This window comes from Ictidomys tridecemlineatus, chromosome 6, assembly GCF_052094955.1.
Source record: "Ictidomys tridecemlineatus isolate mIctTri1 chromosome 6, mIctTri1.hap1, whole genome shotgun sequence".
Lineage (NCBI taxonomy): Eukaryota > Metazoa > Chordata > Mammalia > Rodentia > Sciuridae > Ictidomys > Ictidomys tridecemlineatus.
The window spans coordinates 26,443,161-26,460,648 of NC_135482.1; the positions used below are offsets into that span (position 1 = coordinate 26,443,161).

The 17,488-nt window shown below is 34.3% G+C and overlaps 1 long non-coding RNA gene across 1 annotated transcript in view; it reads left to right on the top strand.

The window, feature by feature from the left end:
• The first annotated feature begins 601 nt into the window (after nt 1-601).
• Nucleotides 602-17,488, top strand: part of LOC144378576 (uncharacterized) — a 46,179-nt gene continuing 29,292 nt past the window's right edge. The window contains exons 1-3 of the long non-coding RNA XR_013440398.1: nt 602-2,515; nt 5,557-5,613; nt 10,593-10,662. This is a non-coding gene — a long non-coding RNA (uncharacterized LOC144378576). The remainder of the gene's footprint in view (nt 2,516-5,556; nt 5,614-10,592; nt 10,663-17,488) is intronic.

The window sequence follows — 17,488 nt, forward strand, 5'->3', positions numbered from 1 at the left end:
AGTTTTTCTGGAAAAGACAGAAAGGGTAAATAGAAAAGAATTTTAGAGTCAAAGGCCTTTTTGTGAAAGCCTGGTGCTGCCGATGGTGCTTTCCTGCAGAAATCTGGGAAAATAATTTACCATCTTGGAGCCTTGGTTTCCTCAGGAAAATGGCTGGCAGTAATGAAAAGCTAATAATATTTACCTTAAAGGTTTTTATGAGAATTAAAATGAATGAACTTTTCTGGCAACATTTGAAAACAATAAAGCACTGACAAATATGGGCAATTTTTGATAAATGATGAGGGGAATACTCATAAAATTCTAAATCACACAGTAGCTATCGTTATACATCAACATTCCTGTGAATATTTTTAAATTTTCAATTAAAAGTTTTAAAATATAAAACTTTTGTATTCTGTGTTTCTTATAGAGGCAATATCATTGAACTTGGGTAATGTTTTATATTAATTCTATTTCCTCTGAGTATCTTTATAACTATATATATATAATCATATATATATATATATATATATATATATATGCACTATACACACACACACACACACACACACACAACTTTATATACTACTCAATGTAGATTCAGTAGCGACTTCTGTTGACTTTGTATTAGGAGCCGTGTGGCAGTCTCTATTGGTTGGCCCACATACATCTTGTGAACTTCAGAAAAAACTAAGCAGTGCCTTATCTCTCTGTTTTTCTAAAGTTAATTTGGATTCAACTTGGTGCTTTTGTGGTCTACTGATAGCCAATTAAACAGCAATCTGTTTATTTAATGTTTAGTCTAGGCCCATGGACTAAATTAATCCTCCCACAAACAATCCTCTCACAAACCTGGGTCCCTCACTGAATTCTTCCTCCATTCTCTTTTCTTTAGAATAATTGTGGACACAAGTCATTTTTACTGTCTGTACCAATGAAAGTAGAGCTCAGTTACAGCTTATCCAAAGGCAAGATGCACTGTCAGAAGCATCTCGAAGGTACATGCATGGAATCCAAGAGGAATTTTCTATGCCCATATTTGTTAGTGCCTTAGCATTTTCAAGGATCCCCACCAAAGTGTTATCTCCCTGAGAACTAAGAAGCACTTCCATCTTGCATCTTCATTGCTATGGTTTGGATTTTAGGTGTCCCCAAAAAGCTCACTTGTTAGACAATTCAGGAAGGTTTAGAGAAGAAATGATGAGTTCGTAAGAGCCTTAACCCAATCAGTGAATTAATCATCTGATGGGATTAATTGAGCAGTGACTGAAGGCAGGTAGGGTTTGACTGGAGGGGATGGACATTGGGGGCAAGGCTTTGAGCTCTATATTTGTATCTGGCCAGTGGAGTTTCTCTCTCTGCTTCCTGATCACTGTGTGAAGGCTTCCCTCTGCCACACTCTTCCTCCATGATGTTCAGCCTCACCTTGAGCCTCATGGAATGGTCCCTGCTGTCTATGAACTGAGACTTCTGAAACTGTGAGCCCTTAAATAAACATTTATTTCTCTATAATTGTTTTGGTCAAGTCATTTAGTTCCAGCAGTGAAAAAGCTGACTAAAACAACCCCTCACGTCTTGACTGTTTTGCTGGTGGATCGTGACTCTACCCAGCTCTGTGCCTGATGCCACAGTTTGTTTCTTTCATCTTCTGGGGTACTGTCAGTTAACAGCCTGGCTGCACTTCTGAACCACACTGTGCCATTAGTTGAGTCGGTAGTGTTCCCCAGGAATGATCCTTGAGGCTTTTCAGAATTGCATTCTACTGTGTCTCAGTATGTGACTATAGTATTCTAACATTTAATTGGATTGTACAGGTTCCAGAACATAAGGAAGCATTTATAGTTTTCATCCCTTCTGTAGATTTCTCCTGCAATTGAATCTTGGATGAGTAGGATTAACTGGTGTAAGGGAAGCCAATTGCTGTCATCAGGACTGCTGATGGAATTGAGTGCCCATGGCTGACCTCTGCCTTCACACCTGCCTTCTTCTTCTCCAGTGTGGATGTTGGACTCCAGTATCGACGCACCCAACTTTATGGACCTAGATTGACATACAATATTTAAGACAATGTAAGCACTGTTGTAGGGCTTTAGGGCTTTTGGACTTTATGCTTTTCATCTTTAAGACACAAGAGAAAATCAGAATGGAGAGAAGCTATGAATGAGAACTTTCATCTTCTGTGTCCATGTTCAGCTTCTTCCCTGATCCCAGTGCATCATGGGAATGAAAAACATGGCACCTTACTCTTCTGCTGCTCCTCCTCATCATGTATGGTATGCGGATTTCCAACTCAGGTGAAAAAAAACAACGGATTTGGACTAGGTATTGACTTAATTTTACTTATTTTAAATAAATTTTTACCATTTGCCATTTACCAATTTTTATCATTTACATAGACAGGTAACTACTTCCTCTTAGCCCAAAAGCTCAGCATGACAATAACAATAAGAACTTGACATGAAGATTTGTGTCTATGTGAAAAAAATCCAGTTTTAAATGAAGGAGAGGCAGAGTCCAGCATTCTGAAGAGTTGGTAAGTTGTGTATGGTAATGAATGCACCCTGCACAAGAAGCTGGCACTGCTCTGTATCTTGAAAATGATACAAATTGTTCCACAGTGTCACTGATCTCCAAATATGCTAAGCAATTTCTGCATCAAGGCCTGTATCTTCTCTGCTCTTCCCTTTACCTGAAATACTTTCCACCCAACCATTTCTCTGAATCCACAGATAATAGCATCTTCCCATCATTTCTAATCATTCTCTTTCTCTCTTACTCTGTTATTTTTTTTTTAGAATGCAACTCCACCTGCATATTGTACATGTATTTGGCTTATCAATTTGCAGTCTCCCCTCACTAGAAAGTATCTCTTCTCTGTTGAATTCCAACAGTCTGGAACAATGCTGGCCACATCATGGGCTCTCTAACATTATTGGCATAAATGAATACTTGCAGTCTGAAGGTATCATCCCATAACCTTGTAACATTAAGTTTATCTATGGCCTAGAAGATCTGGCATGTCCTTTCAGAAAAATTAATAGTCGCCATATCTTACAACTTACTGAGTGCCATTTTCTAGTCACTTTTTATATCATATCATTTTATCTTTATAAGAATCCTCTAACACTGGTTTTATCTCCAATTGAGAGGGTGAGTAAAAGGTAGTTCACAGAAGTCTAGCAAAGTGGCAAAGGCCACAGTTATGAAAAGGGGGAAGCTATGTCACTATGTCACATTCTCATGACTCCTAGATGAAGTTTATATCATTTCACCTGGCTACTTCTCAGAATAAGAGCAAAAAGAGCAGAATGTTTCACCAGTTAATGAGCAAAACTTTGCTTAATGAGTGCTAGTTAATTTCTAAGGTTAGCTAACTAGGTAACTAAGACCCGACTTGGAATTCTAGCTCCAGCCTTGGAAAGGATAAGATATTGAGCATAGTATTTTCTTTAAAATCAACTTTGTGGAGGTGTAACTTATATATAATAATACATACTCAAGTGTACAGTTTTAATGAATTTGGACAAATTTATATGCTATGTAACAGCACAATCAAGATACAAAATACAAGGCATTATAAAATATCGAACAGTTCCATCACCTATTAAAGTTCCCTAGTGTCCTTTTACAGTCCAGCCCTTGATGCCCCATGTCCCCAGACCCCAGGAAACTACTGATATGCTTTGGATCTCTTTGTATTAGTTTGCATTTTCTAGAACTTCCTATTAGTAAAATCGGGCAGTGAGTACTCTTTGCACTGCTTTTTCTGCCCAGCAGCAGCTTCAAAGATCTGTCCCTGTTGTGTGTATCAGCAGGTCATTCTTTCTCATTGCTGAATGTGTCCCATACTCCTTTCTGTGAGTGAAACACAAGTGGAAAAATACAATGTAGAGTTATATTAAAATTGTATGGAATATTTTAATACATTTTTCTGCTGATGGATCTTTGATTGTTTCCAGCTTGAGCTGTTATTGATAAGCTGCTATGAATATTTGCATGAGTCATTTGCAGGAGTCTTTGTGTGGACATAGGTTTTATTTCTCTTCAGTGAATACTTGAGAATGGAATTACGAGGTTGCCCATGTTAAAATGGCAAGTCTGTAATTAACTTTATAAAAACTGCCAAAATGTCTTCAAAAGTAGTTGTACTATTGAGATATCTCTTAGTGTTGTATTGCTTATTTGTAAACTAAAGGTGTTTGATTAGATAATCTCTAAACTCTAGGATTTATTGTGTTAAATTTCTGGCCTCTGCCTGTTCTGAGCTACTATCACTTTATTATTTCTCCTTTTTATTTTGCATATCTTAATTTCCAGCACTTTACCTTGTTCTTCTTAATGATGATGATGATGATGATGATGATGATAATGGAGGAAAGCTATTTGTGTCAGATGCAATGCAAAATGCTAAAAAGAATTTGCTCTTTTAGGTTTTATAGTAGTATCAGCAGTACTCTTTTCATAATCTGTCTTGGCAATGAAGAGACAGAGGCTCAGAGAAGTGAAGTAACAAACCCCAAGTTAACAAACCTACTAACTGGCCAATCTACTGGGCCACTTCTCAGTTTCTGAACTCCCAGCCTTTACTTTGGTATTCAATTTCCCACTTCTGCTTTTTTTAGAGAAAGATCTCTTTGCCTAGATGAAGTCTGGACCTATCAGTTTCTTGGTGTTGTTCACCAGTTTTTCTCCCATATCCTGGCATGATATCCGTGTTCAATGACCCAATAACTTTCCAGAAGGCAAAAAAAAAAAAAAAAAGTAATTTAGAGAGTGAGGCAGGCTTATGATCATCTTACTTATGTCAGCTCCATTAAGTTTTCATTAACAGTCAAAATGGGGTTTCTCAAGTCAGCATAATACCAGTAAGCTTTGCTTTGGGAAAAAAAAAAGAAATGCTTAACTAATAAGATCTCTTGTCTACCTTTTATCTGAATCTAGAGAGTCCAGTCATTTCAAAGCATCTTAGAGGTCATTGCCAATTTTGCACTGAACAATTAGCATTCTCCTTCTCATCAAGTGGTGAAATTACCATGCTAGCTCTTTGCAGGAATCAGAACATGTCATTGGCTCTTCAGGTTTCTCTGTGCAGTCATCATTAGGCACAACACGGACTCAGATATTAAGTATTATCATTTAGATTAGTAAAGGATTGTGTGAGTATTCTGAGCATTTCCCATTCAATTATTTTTCAGGATAATCTTAAGAGGCAAAAGTTGATACTGTATCAATTTCATTCTTCACATGCCAGCATAATGCCTAAGCTACATTATGTGGCTTGTGAGCAAACCATTTCTCATCTCCACATTATTTACAGTGCTAATCAACCAGTAACACTTAAAAAATTATTGACTCTAAAAAGTCTTGATGAGAGTTCTGAAATTGCTTTCCTGAAGTGACCTCTGTGTCAGTCTTCACTTGTAACCTCGAGGAATTAACTGAAATCCCAACTCCTCCTCTTGTCTTTTGTTTTCATGAGTCTTATTCTTTGCATTTCTAGGTCATTTATAATCACGCTTAGACAATTTTAATTTAACTATGCATTGTATTTTTCCACTTGTGTTTCACTCACAGAAAGGAGGAGTGAGAATACTAAATTCAAAAACTGGCTGCACCACTTGAGAACAATGGGTAAGTTCCACATCCTCTGTGTGCCGCAATTTCCCCACCTTACACAGCAGAGAGTAGCGTTCGCAATTTATAGCTGTAATAGCTGTTTCCTGAGTTCCTTGCAAGCAATAGATGATAAAAATGTATGAAAACTAGTATGTAGTAAATGCTAAATAAGTGGTAGTCCTTCGTTCCTTCTTCTTCCTCATGCATACATGCTAAAAACTCTCTGAGGTATAGTTATGCCTTATGCCTCTGGAAATATTGTATCCATTCTAGGATTTAGTGAACTTCTAATTGGTACCTACTCTGCACTTGTTTCTATATGTGGTCATGAACAAACCAATTGTCTCTCTTCTTGTGGCCATATGGTTTAGCAGAGGTTATAGACTCGAGGTAAATGAAAATGTGATTATACGGTTTCATCACCACTTGGAACATCAGGGAATTCTCTGTACTATTAATAAAATCAAGTATGTAAAGCAATTTACTCAGGAACGCTGTTGGAGAATAGAAAAGTTATACTTATGATGGTGCCTCTTCTCACTCTCTGGCCTTCATATTTGTACATCTTTCACATTTCCCTTACAAATATTTTGGAATTCAACAGATGCCTACTATAGACAGAAACTAGTTTATTTCTATTTTTTATAATTATGTTACTGTTGTTGTTTCAAAGGGTTCTGTGGTAAAAAATGTAATACTTATCCAGTACATGCTTGTAATCCCAGTGGCTTGAGAGGCTGAGACAGGAGGATGGTGAGTTCAAAGGCAGCGTTAGCAACAATGATGAAGTAACTCAGTGAGACCTTGTCTCTAAATAAAATATAAAATAGAACTGGGGATGTGACTCACTAGTTCGGTGCCCCTAAGTTCAATTTCTGGTACACCTCTGCCAAAAAAAAAAAAAAAAAAAAAGAAAGAAAGAAAGATAATATTTAATAGTTAAAGTTTCAGTGTTAGAGTTATTTGACTTTTTTTTTTTCGTTTTTTTTTCTCATTCCCAAGTTTTCTGATTGTCTGACATCACCATGGCTCTTTCTGTGATTATTACCCAGTATATTTGTGTATCTATGTTCCTTGACTTAAGCACTGTGCTAGGAACCTGCAATGATTCTATATGGAAGAAACATAATTTAGATAGGGAAACATTTAACTGAAAAGATAATCTGAAATGCAGAGCTAGTCTTTGTTTGGTAAAATGAGGCTGAAAGAAACTAAAATTACTAGATAAACTATAAAATGCATTCATAAAAACATAGAAGTTCTAACCTGGGATAGTCAGGATGGTTTTTGATTTAGAATAGAGAGTGGTAAGCAAATCATTGCTTTGGCCTTAAAGACATCTACCAATCTAAATTAAATTAAGCTGCTGAATACGGTTGGCTGTGTTGAAGAACTCAGTACAGAGGCAAACGGAAGTAAACCTTCAGAGCCTGCCAAGGTTGCCTAATGAGTAATAAAGGTGGTAGTGTCTGTTCCCACTCCTAGGACACCCGATTTGGGTACCATTGGACACGTTGGTCAGTAGAAGCCAACTGAAGTGAGAAACCTAAGATGTGAATAAATTGAACCAAAATACTTATTGTGGAGAGAGAAGAAAATTTCTAAATGAAGCAATGGACTTGACCAAATGTTCAGACCAGAGAGGACAGTTTCAAAATGGAGAGTGGGAGGTGAAACAGAACTTCTTTTTGGAGCTGGGGTTTGAGCAGCTGGATTTTATAAAAGATAAGCCAGACTAATCATATATATATATATAAATCAATAATGAAAGGGAGGACTAGTCAGTGTGTAAGGCTGGAATTGTAAGCAATGTTTACTAAAAAAGTGAAATTTGGCCCCTATTTCACTTCTCATACCCATAATTCCTGCTGCATTAAACAGTTAAAGGTAAAATGTCTAGCTATTACAGAGAGAGAGAGAGAGAGAGAGAGAGAGAGAGAGAGAGAGAGAGAGAGAGAGAGAGAGAGAGAGAGAGAGAGAGAGAGAGAGAGAGAGAGAGAGAGAGAGAATCCTCAAACAGAAAAGGTATTTTGCATTTCTTGAACAGGGAAGATTTTCTATGTCTAAAAGCAATGATAAATTCCAAGAAGAAAAGATTAAGAGAAGCAATATTATCAAAAGTCCCTCTCCCCCTATTTTTCTAATAAAGTACAAAATTTGAAAGGCAAAAAATTATTGGAAATGAACCTGCAATATATATAACCGAGGGATAATATTCTGATACACACAGAACACATAAAAATTAAAATATTAAAATTAAAATGTTAAATTAAATTAAAATATTAAGGTTATAATAGTCAGTGAACATTGAGACTGTATAAAAGGGATATAACTAGATAATAAATGAATATGATAATATGATAACATTAGATGATATTCACTCTATATCATCTATGCTGGGCACCATGCTGTGTATTTGCACATATTCTTTAACTTAATCTTTAGAACCGTGAAAGCTAGGTTCTATTTTGAGCCCTAGTTTATAGATACACAAATAGGCAGAGAGGGGCCAGGTGGCCTTAGGGATAAGTTTTACATTTCAATTTCTTTTGTGTTTACTGAATTTAGTCTGTTGTTATTCTCATTATCTTTATCAAAAGAGTATTAATAAATATTTGTTGTTCATCATAGTGTACAAAAACAATCTCAGACTCATTCCATTTGCACAAATATTATTTTTTTAGCACATTCTAGCATATTGGAGATGATGTGAACAAATAGACATAAATTGCTGAACTAGAATATAATATTATTAAAATGCCAATCATGTATTTTATGGGATCTGGTGAAAAAAATCATAAAAGATCTTTTTTATGGAAATTTATTTGGAACCTAGCTAAAAATGTTATAAAAAATTCAGAGAAATAAAAGAGAAAATCTTTTATATGTTGTGCGTGTATGCATTTTCCTGGCATAGGTTTTTGAAACACATTTTTAAAGCATTTAAAACAATTGTGTACCTATTACCTTTATTTTTAGCTCTTGAAGAGAGTGTGATTTTTCAATTAACTTTACAAAAATCTATATGCATTGTGAGGATATGGTAAATATATTTGATAGAAGATAAATTAAGAAGATTTTATTTATTGAAGCTGAGAAAAAAAATAAAACTTGCAAACAAATTGGTTCCAACATCTGTCATGTTTGGACAGAGTGTTTAAACCACAGTTTGAATACAAATGGAGTTTTGGCTGGCAAACAAGTTCTTATTTCAGAAATAGTTTACCTCAAAAACATTTTGAGGATAAACGATTTTTTTTTTTTTTTTTTTTTTTACCTTTTCCAAACATTCATGCTAATTCAAGCATGGGCAAGTTTATAAGCAGAAAGGAGAAAGCTCTTGGAAAAAAAAATGGATTGAAGATACTAGAGAGAAAATTGCACTACTATTATCCCAGCATGGAGCCTTCTGGATTTGATTTCTCCTGTTCCTTCATCACTCTTATCAAATCAACCAGTCCTATAAATTCTTTGTCTACAATGTCTCCCAGTTTTCCCTATTTGCATTTGCTAGCTTCCTTATTTGGATTTTGACCCCCTTACTCCTGGGCTATGATACTAAATATTTCATTTCCTCATTTCTGGTTTCTCTTACCTTCAGACACAGATTTTCCTTCAAGGACCACTTTCCCCATCTCTTTCCTGCACAGAATTTTTATTGCTTTCTCCTTGCCTCTAAATTCAGCTCCTTAGATGACACTGGAGATTCACACATCTGATTGGCTACTCCAGACATCTGGTGTAATTTGTCTACTTTTCCAGACTTGTTTCCAGCACTCCTGGATGCCAAGACATACTCGTGTACTGCCTACTTATTATTCTCCAAGTGTGTTTTACATTTTTTTTTTCTGGCTGTATGGTTTTGTTCAAGAAATTATCAATTTTCTTAAATTTGGTTTTCCAGTTTTAAAACATATAGGTAAAGTCTCATAACTTTTTTTCTAGATTCTTGAACCTGGGTGTTGTATGTCCTAACCCACCTGGTGCCCTCTAAATAGACTCTATTGTTTTAGAATAGCTTTAGATTCACTGAAAAAATTGAACAGAAAGTATAGAGAATTCCATGTATTCACCCTGTCCCCACACACTCACAGCTGTCCCCACTGGCAACATCCCCTTTCAAAATGGTGCCTTTGTTACAATCTGCTAAACTGTGCACAGGTGCCTTAATATTATCCAAAGTTGGTAGTTGAAGGTAGAGTCCAATCTTGGTATTGTACATTTTGTGAGTCTGGACAATTTATAATGACATATATCCTCCATTATAGTATCACACAGGACAGTTTCACTGCCTTAAAGATCTTCAGTCTATAATTCTTATTTTTCTTTCCCCCACTAACTCCTGACAACCACCCATCTTTTTACTGTCTCTACAGTTTTGCCTTTTCTGGACACCCTATAGTACAAACCATGCCATGTATAGCCTTTTCATATTAGCTTATATTTTTCACTTAGTAATATGCATTTAAGCTTCCTCACTATATTTTCATGGCTTGAAAGGTCATTTCTTTTTAGCATTGAATAGTATTCCATTATCTTGATATATCACAGTTTATCCACTTACCTGTTGAAGAACATTTTCATTGCTCCCAAGTGTTGGCAATTATAAATGCAGCTGCTATATGTATGTGTATGTTTTTGTGTGGATATAAGTTTTTAATTCATTTTGGGTAAATACTAACAAGTACTATTGCTGGATTATGCGGTTTTGTAAAAAACTGTCAAACTGCCCTCCAAATTGGCTGTGCCATTTTTCATTCCAACTTGGAATGAATGAGAATTTCTGTTGCTCTATATCCTCAGCAGGATTTGGTTCTGGGGTTTCCCCATCATTTTCAGAATTTTTATACAATTTGGTCTAAAAAGTTTCCATGTACCTGATAGCTTTGGGTGACTAGTTTGGCAAGTTCAAGATTAAATAAATTAGTCATACTTTGGTAACATAAATCTAAATTTGAAATTTCCAATTTTTCTTAATTTTTTTTTTTTTTTAGTTTTCGGCAGACACAACATCTTCGTTTGTATGTGGTGCTGAGTATTGAACCCGGGCTGCACACATGCCAGGTGAGCGCGCTACCACTTGAGCCACATCCCCAGCCCACCAATATTTTTTGAAATAAAAAAATTAAAATATCCATTACTAATGATTGTATAGATACAATAAACTGCTATAAGGTCTATGTGAAAGTTGTTTTGAGCAAATTTTAGAAACAATAAGGTATTTCAATTTTGAAAAATATATTTTCATTTTTACTTTAACCAGTGCATTTAGTTATGTATTTGTAATTATTGTAGGGATCAAGAAATTGGGAAATGCATCTTTTTATTTTATACCCTGAACCCTATAAAATAAATTCTCAATAGATATTTATTAAGTGAAATATTCTTACCACTTTACATGCTTACGTTTTTGATGAATACTCCTGAGGTATGTGTACACTCTAATAACACATGAACGTAATTTGTGAGGCTCCATCAACTAGCCTTACTAGAGTGCCATGGGGTTAGTTTTTATTTCAGAAAATAAATGAAATTTGGCCTCAGTCAAATGGATGATGACTGCCAACGTTGAGTACAGCAGATCTTGTCACTTAGTCCACTGATTTTAATGTCAGTTGGCTTTGGAGACATCCCCATGGACACATCCAGAAATAATATTTTACCAGTGGAATATCCTTTGTCCAGTCAAGTGTACACCTGAAATTATTCATCATATGACCCTATTACAAGCTCTCTCATACAATTTTAAATAACAAGCAGGCATAAACATAAAAATAAGTAATAATAATATCACATATTTAGTTAGATCAGAAACACTCCTACCATCTAGTTTTGAGTATAGAAATCTGGGATGTTGCTCCTGCTCTAACAACAGCAGCAACAATCTTTAGAACCATAATTTTTCTTGAATTTTTCACAGACTGATAACAGGGGTATCTAATTAGCCAAAAATCTGAAGAAAGACAGTACCTTAAAGGAGAGGTAGGAGTGAGGACAGTGACTTACATGGGTTCTGACTTACGTGGGCACAAGTTTATATGGACATTGGTTTGCCTGATGCAGAACAAGGGAGGAAGTCAGTGATATCACAGAAATGAATAAAATCATTTCAGAAAAAAAATTAATTGAATTGTTAAGGACCATGGGTGGCTTTCTGAGAATATAGAACTCATGGGAGCTATAGATGCAGGCAGATTTTCATTTACTATGTGTGTTCTTCTCTATAGATCACAATGTATGCTTTTGAGAAAGATTGTGGGTGGAACAGGAGACTGAAAATATTGATTTATTGGTGTAGGGTAAGGGAAAAGGACAATAACCTTTGTGGAGAAGACGCTAAGCTTGGTCTTGATCCTTCTCTCATATGTCTTCTGTATCTAGATAGATAGATAGATAGATAGATAGATAGATAGATAGATAGATAAATAAATAAATAAATAAATAAATAAATAAATCTTTCACCATTGAGGAATGAGAAAAATTGCTATTGCTCCCCATGAAGGAACTTGATAAAAACATCACTAGGGAAAGAGCAAAAATCCATCCTGCACACAGATTACTAGAGATCTCCTAGTGTTAGGGAGAGAAAGAGTCACTGAAAAATTCCTGCATCCAACAACCCAGGGACATAGGACCTGCATAAGATAGAATGCAAACCCCCAAGAGAGAAAACTCCCCTTTGTGACTTGAACACCAATTAGCAAGTGTCATGCAACATGTCAGCACACTGTACCACTGTGATTGTTAAAAGAGCATAGAAAAGGACCCTCAGGAGGCACAACATTATAGAGAAAGTTGAAACCTGAGTTTGAAACAGAAACATTGGGAAAAAATAGTCTAAGCACAAAAAATATTAAAGGAGTTTGAAACTGGTGGCACTCTGAGGATAATCATAGCAATATTATAATCCAACCTGAGCTCAATTCATGAGTAGATTAATTCATCCACCTCCATGCCCCCCAAACAACAACAAAATGCAGAGGGCCAGCCTTGTCCATTTGCAAACTTAAATTATGTTTCATTCATTACTCTTGTCTTATGCACAATGTCCAACTCTCAACTAAAAATTATGAGATACACAAAAAGAAAAAAAAAATCTACCCATTGTCAAGAGATAGAGCAATTCCAGAGTTAAATATGGTCAGGTATTGGAAACATCAGACAAGAAATTTAAAATTACTATGATTATTTCATGAAAGAATCCAGTGAAATAGGTGGACAAAAGTCATGAATAGCTAGGGAATTTCACCAGTCAGATGGAAATGCTATGAAAGAATCAAATAAAAAATCACAGGGAAAAACATAGTAACAATTAATGAATGTCTTTGACAGGATTATCAGTAGACTGGTTACATCCAAGAGAAGGACTGGGGAACTCAACAGGAGTTTAACAGAAATGACTCAAAACACAAAGAGAGAGAGAAGTAAAAAAAAAAAAAAAGAAGAAGAAAAACATATGAGGGCTGTGAATAATATAGAATAGTCTAGCACAGGTGTAATAAAAATCTTAGAAAAAGAAAAAATAGGGAGAAGATAATCTTGAAAAGTAAGAGACAGAGAATTCTTATCAGAAAGAATACAAATCAGAAGAGAATGCAACAGCACCTTTAATTACAAAAATGTTAAAGTCCTTCAGATAGAAGGATCATGATACCACACAGAAACTTGGATCTATAGAGATGAAGAACACTGAAAATAGTAAACACAAAGTAAAATAAAATTTTTTAAAAAATATTTTTATCTAATAAATAATTATTCATTTAAAGCAAAACAGAGCTAATCTATTCATTGTATTTAACATGTATAATATCTGACTATCATAGCCTAAATAATGGGAAGAAAGACTTGGTAGTATACAGTTGTAAGGTTTATACACTATAAGAAAAATGTTAAATTGTTGAAAGTTAGATTATGATTAATTGAAGAGTTATATTTTAAACTTAGACCAACCACTGAAAAAAATTCAGAAAAAAATAGGATCAGATATATATTCTTTCTGGTTGTTCACTTTATTCAGCATAAAAATATTGTCATTCTGTTTTTATGATTTGATTTCCATTTGTAGAACACTTTTCTTTTTATAGCCTCTTTTTAGGTTTGTCTTCAATAACTTCATATTAGAGATAGATATTTTAAAGGGTAAATATATATTACATTGATGATCTGTGAAAATGAAATGCAAGAAAATAAAATGGGACAAAAACAAAGTGATATCATAATTATACTGAAAACTACATCAGTTATCTGCATTTGAGGATTCAAGATGCAAAGAACTGATTTAAACAAGAAACTTGAAAAATGAAAATACTGGTGGGAAAATATCTTTGCAATATTCCCTTTCTGTGAGCACATGAAACACATTTGATTTGCAATATAAACAGCAGATCTTTTCATCAAGGAAAGGAGTTAATGTGTACAAACACATGATACATCAAAGGGTGGAAAAGCCATATGCTTATTCTAATAAAATATAGAATGAACATATAATAAGAGGTGCTTATTGACAATCCCAGCCCAGAAAGAAAAGAAAGCAATGCTCAAACAAGGTTTTCATTTGGCCTTGCTACATTCATATTCACTGGGCCTAAATTTTAATAAAATATACATAAAAAGTGGAGGCAAAATTTGGCAATTAACTATAACATTCACTTATTTGTCCATCTGGGTCACTTTATGATGGTGTTCCTTTTTTTGATTTTCTTAGAACTTAATTTTAATGGGAAGTTAGAGTTGGCAAAAGGTGGATTTTAAAAATAACATGAAATTAGTTTGACTCTCCATTTAGTCTGTTGTTTTGATAAGGGACACAAAATATTCAAGTTTAACTAAATTTGGCCAATATGGTACAGGATTTGGAGTTAGGCTGGATTTGAGTGTATACTTGTGCAAGTTGCTTGAAATTTTTGAACTTCATCTTCCAATGGGTAAGATACTTAGCAATTTTTCTGAATTCATTACTAAGTCCAGGCAGAATATCTGGCATGATGCTTGTCCTTCAGCACATGATAGGTATTAATGGCATCAAGGGATGACAGCCTGGATCCAGACAAGTTTCCAATGCTCCTGATTTGAAGAACAAATTCTGAGGGGTCTTAGGTGGCTCCTTCTCCCTTTCTGTTTTTTGATTTCTTCATCTCTAAAATGAGGAATATGAAATAGATGAGAAGTTTAAACATTTTTCTAATGGCAAAACCCTTCATGCAAATAAAATCTTAGTCAAATGTCAATGTTTGAAAACGATACAAGCAAAACTGTTTGAGTTGAATTAAGTGTGGAGTAGGATTGACCTCCTCCTGCCTCACCACTCCCTGGGGCTGCCTGAGGGCCCTCATGGGACATTGTGGACTCAACAGAAACTAGGAGGAGACAATTCCAAGATGCCTGAGAACAAGGTTTCTTGTCCTACTATTGTTTGCACAATGCATTATTAGCTGGATGACTTTTTATAAAAACAACTAGGTATTTAGTTTCTCTCAGAATGGGACCAACAGTAGTCTTTAAAACAAAACTAATAGATGGATGTAGTTTATTTTCATGAGTAAGTAAATTTAGTTATTTAATCCCTTTCATAGAACTCATTATATCAATGATTGAATTAAAGCATCATAACAACTTGGTATAGTTAGAAACTTCTAGTCAGGTCCATACAACCAAACTACTATAACTGGGAATGTGGAGACAATATATATAGACATTTTTATCTATCACTTCATTTTCATAAGAAAGGTATCATTAAATTCATGCTGAGCAAAATAGAATTCCTAAGGTGAATAAGGTTAATTACTATTTTAGTGGAATATTCTCAATTCTAAATAAAATTCAAAATTGCCAGTATATTCTAGGTTCTGTGCTCATTTTACTCTCAAATAATCCTTTGTGAGATGTGTCCTTATTTCCTTTTTATAGATGCAGAAAATATAACTCATGTTTAAGGAACTTACCTGAATTTGTATTGGCTATTAAGTCCCAAGGCCCATGTTTGAGTGCAAATTTTGTCATTCTACATCTATCCTCTTTTTGCTCAGCTTATAAGAACTAGTGCAAATTCAGACAGCATAATGCACAAGCTTTTATTTACTAAGAATATGTTCTCACTGTTTTGCTTGAGAATTGTAAGTAGTTCAGAGAAGTTCTCTGAATCATTCGATGACACACAGTTAATAAGTATTCAGGATGCCCTGGATTTTTCAAAGGCATAATGGGTAAATATTCTTCATGTTTTAAATGTAGTGAAAACATTTGCATTCTGATATTAATATTTATTGATTTTTTTGAGGTTCAATGAATAGTTCTCATGATAATTTGTAAGTCTTCAGAGAAACCCTGCATTCATAAATAACAAATTGTGTCATTATCCACATCTGTTCTCATTTTCTATAGGCTTAAAAATCTCTATTCATTATGGGAGCCAAAAGAAATGGATACCCACCAGAGTCTGTCAGATTCTGGCCCATTTCTTCACTTAATTCTTTATTTGAGAATGCAATGCTTATCCAAAATAAATAAGGGACCTACTAAACTGCAGTGATTAGCATGCAATGAGTCTCAGATTCCATTTACTGATGGAAATCAAACAATATCTAACATTTTAGCAGTACTATTGTGATGTCAGCTGCCCGATTAGGCTGTTAAAACTGCAGGAGTTACTACTTTAATATCACATTAGCACATCATTAGCTCAAACCATGCCATAGCAGTATGAAAATTAGCAATTTTCATTTTTCAAAAGCGACAATATGAACTTTTCCTGCTGCTTAAATTTGTTTTATGTGTGTGTGTGTGTGTGTGTGTGTGTGTGTGTGTGTGTGTGGTGTGTTTTGGAAGGGGGGTGGTGATAGAAAATGCATAGAACAGTTATATTTTAAATTAATAATAAGTTGCTTTTACAAAGTATGTGTATATCCAGAAATTAAAGTTTAGGTATATTTTTAAAATAAAAAAATTAAGATAATATTTTCTAGTTGTCAATGTACCTTTATATATATATATATATATTATATATATAATATATATATATATATATTTCTGAGAATCAAACCCAGTAACTCACACATGCCAGGCAAGCACTCTATCACTGAGCCACAACCCCAGCCCACATTTTAAATACATTTTTGTTAACTGCTTGAAAATCTTTTTTGTTGTAGGGTGGGTGAGAAATAAAGAGGCAAATAGACAAATAAGCAAAACATAAATAAAACTCCCTTACTTTATAGTTTGAAATTACTTACTGAAGCCATGTTAAAAATAACTTTTGAATAAATGAATAAAAATTACGATCATCATCTACTAACAATGTGGCAAAATGCCTTTTTAAAAATTTGCGCAATGTATTCTGTTTTATTTTTATTATGATTTTGAGTTGTGCAATGTTTTGTAATTCTGAAAGCACTTTAACATATATTATAATTATTTCAGTTTCACTTAATCATATTATATGGTCAGGGCAAATATCTGTTTCTTCATTTCATGGATGAGGAAATTGGATTTTTCTTTTCCTAGATCACACTAATCCTCTTATATTATTTGCTGTTTATGTGACTTTGGAAGAACATTCCTGTTCTATAACTCAGTTGCTACATCTATAAAATGGAAATAACAAGTAGATATGTCTTTCAAAATTGTTACAATGAATAAAGGAGACATTCCATAAAAAACTCTTGGCACAGTGATTGGAATAGGGCATCTATCTATAAATGTTCACCTGCTATTTTTTTCTTATTGATTTTTTTAAATTTTATTTTTTAAATTGATTTTATTTTTTTAAATACATGACAGTGGAATGAATTACAATTCTTATTACACATATAGAGCACAATTTTTCATATCTTTGTATTTAAAGTATGCTCATGCCAATTCATGGACTTTTTTGCATTACAATTCTTATTACACA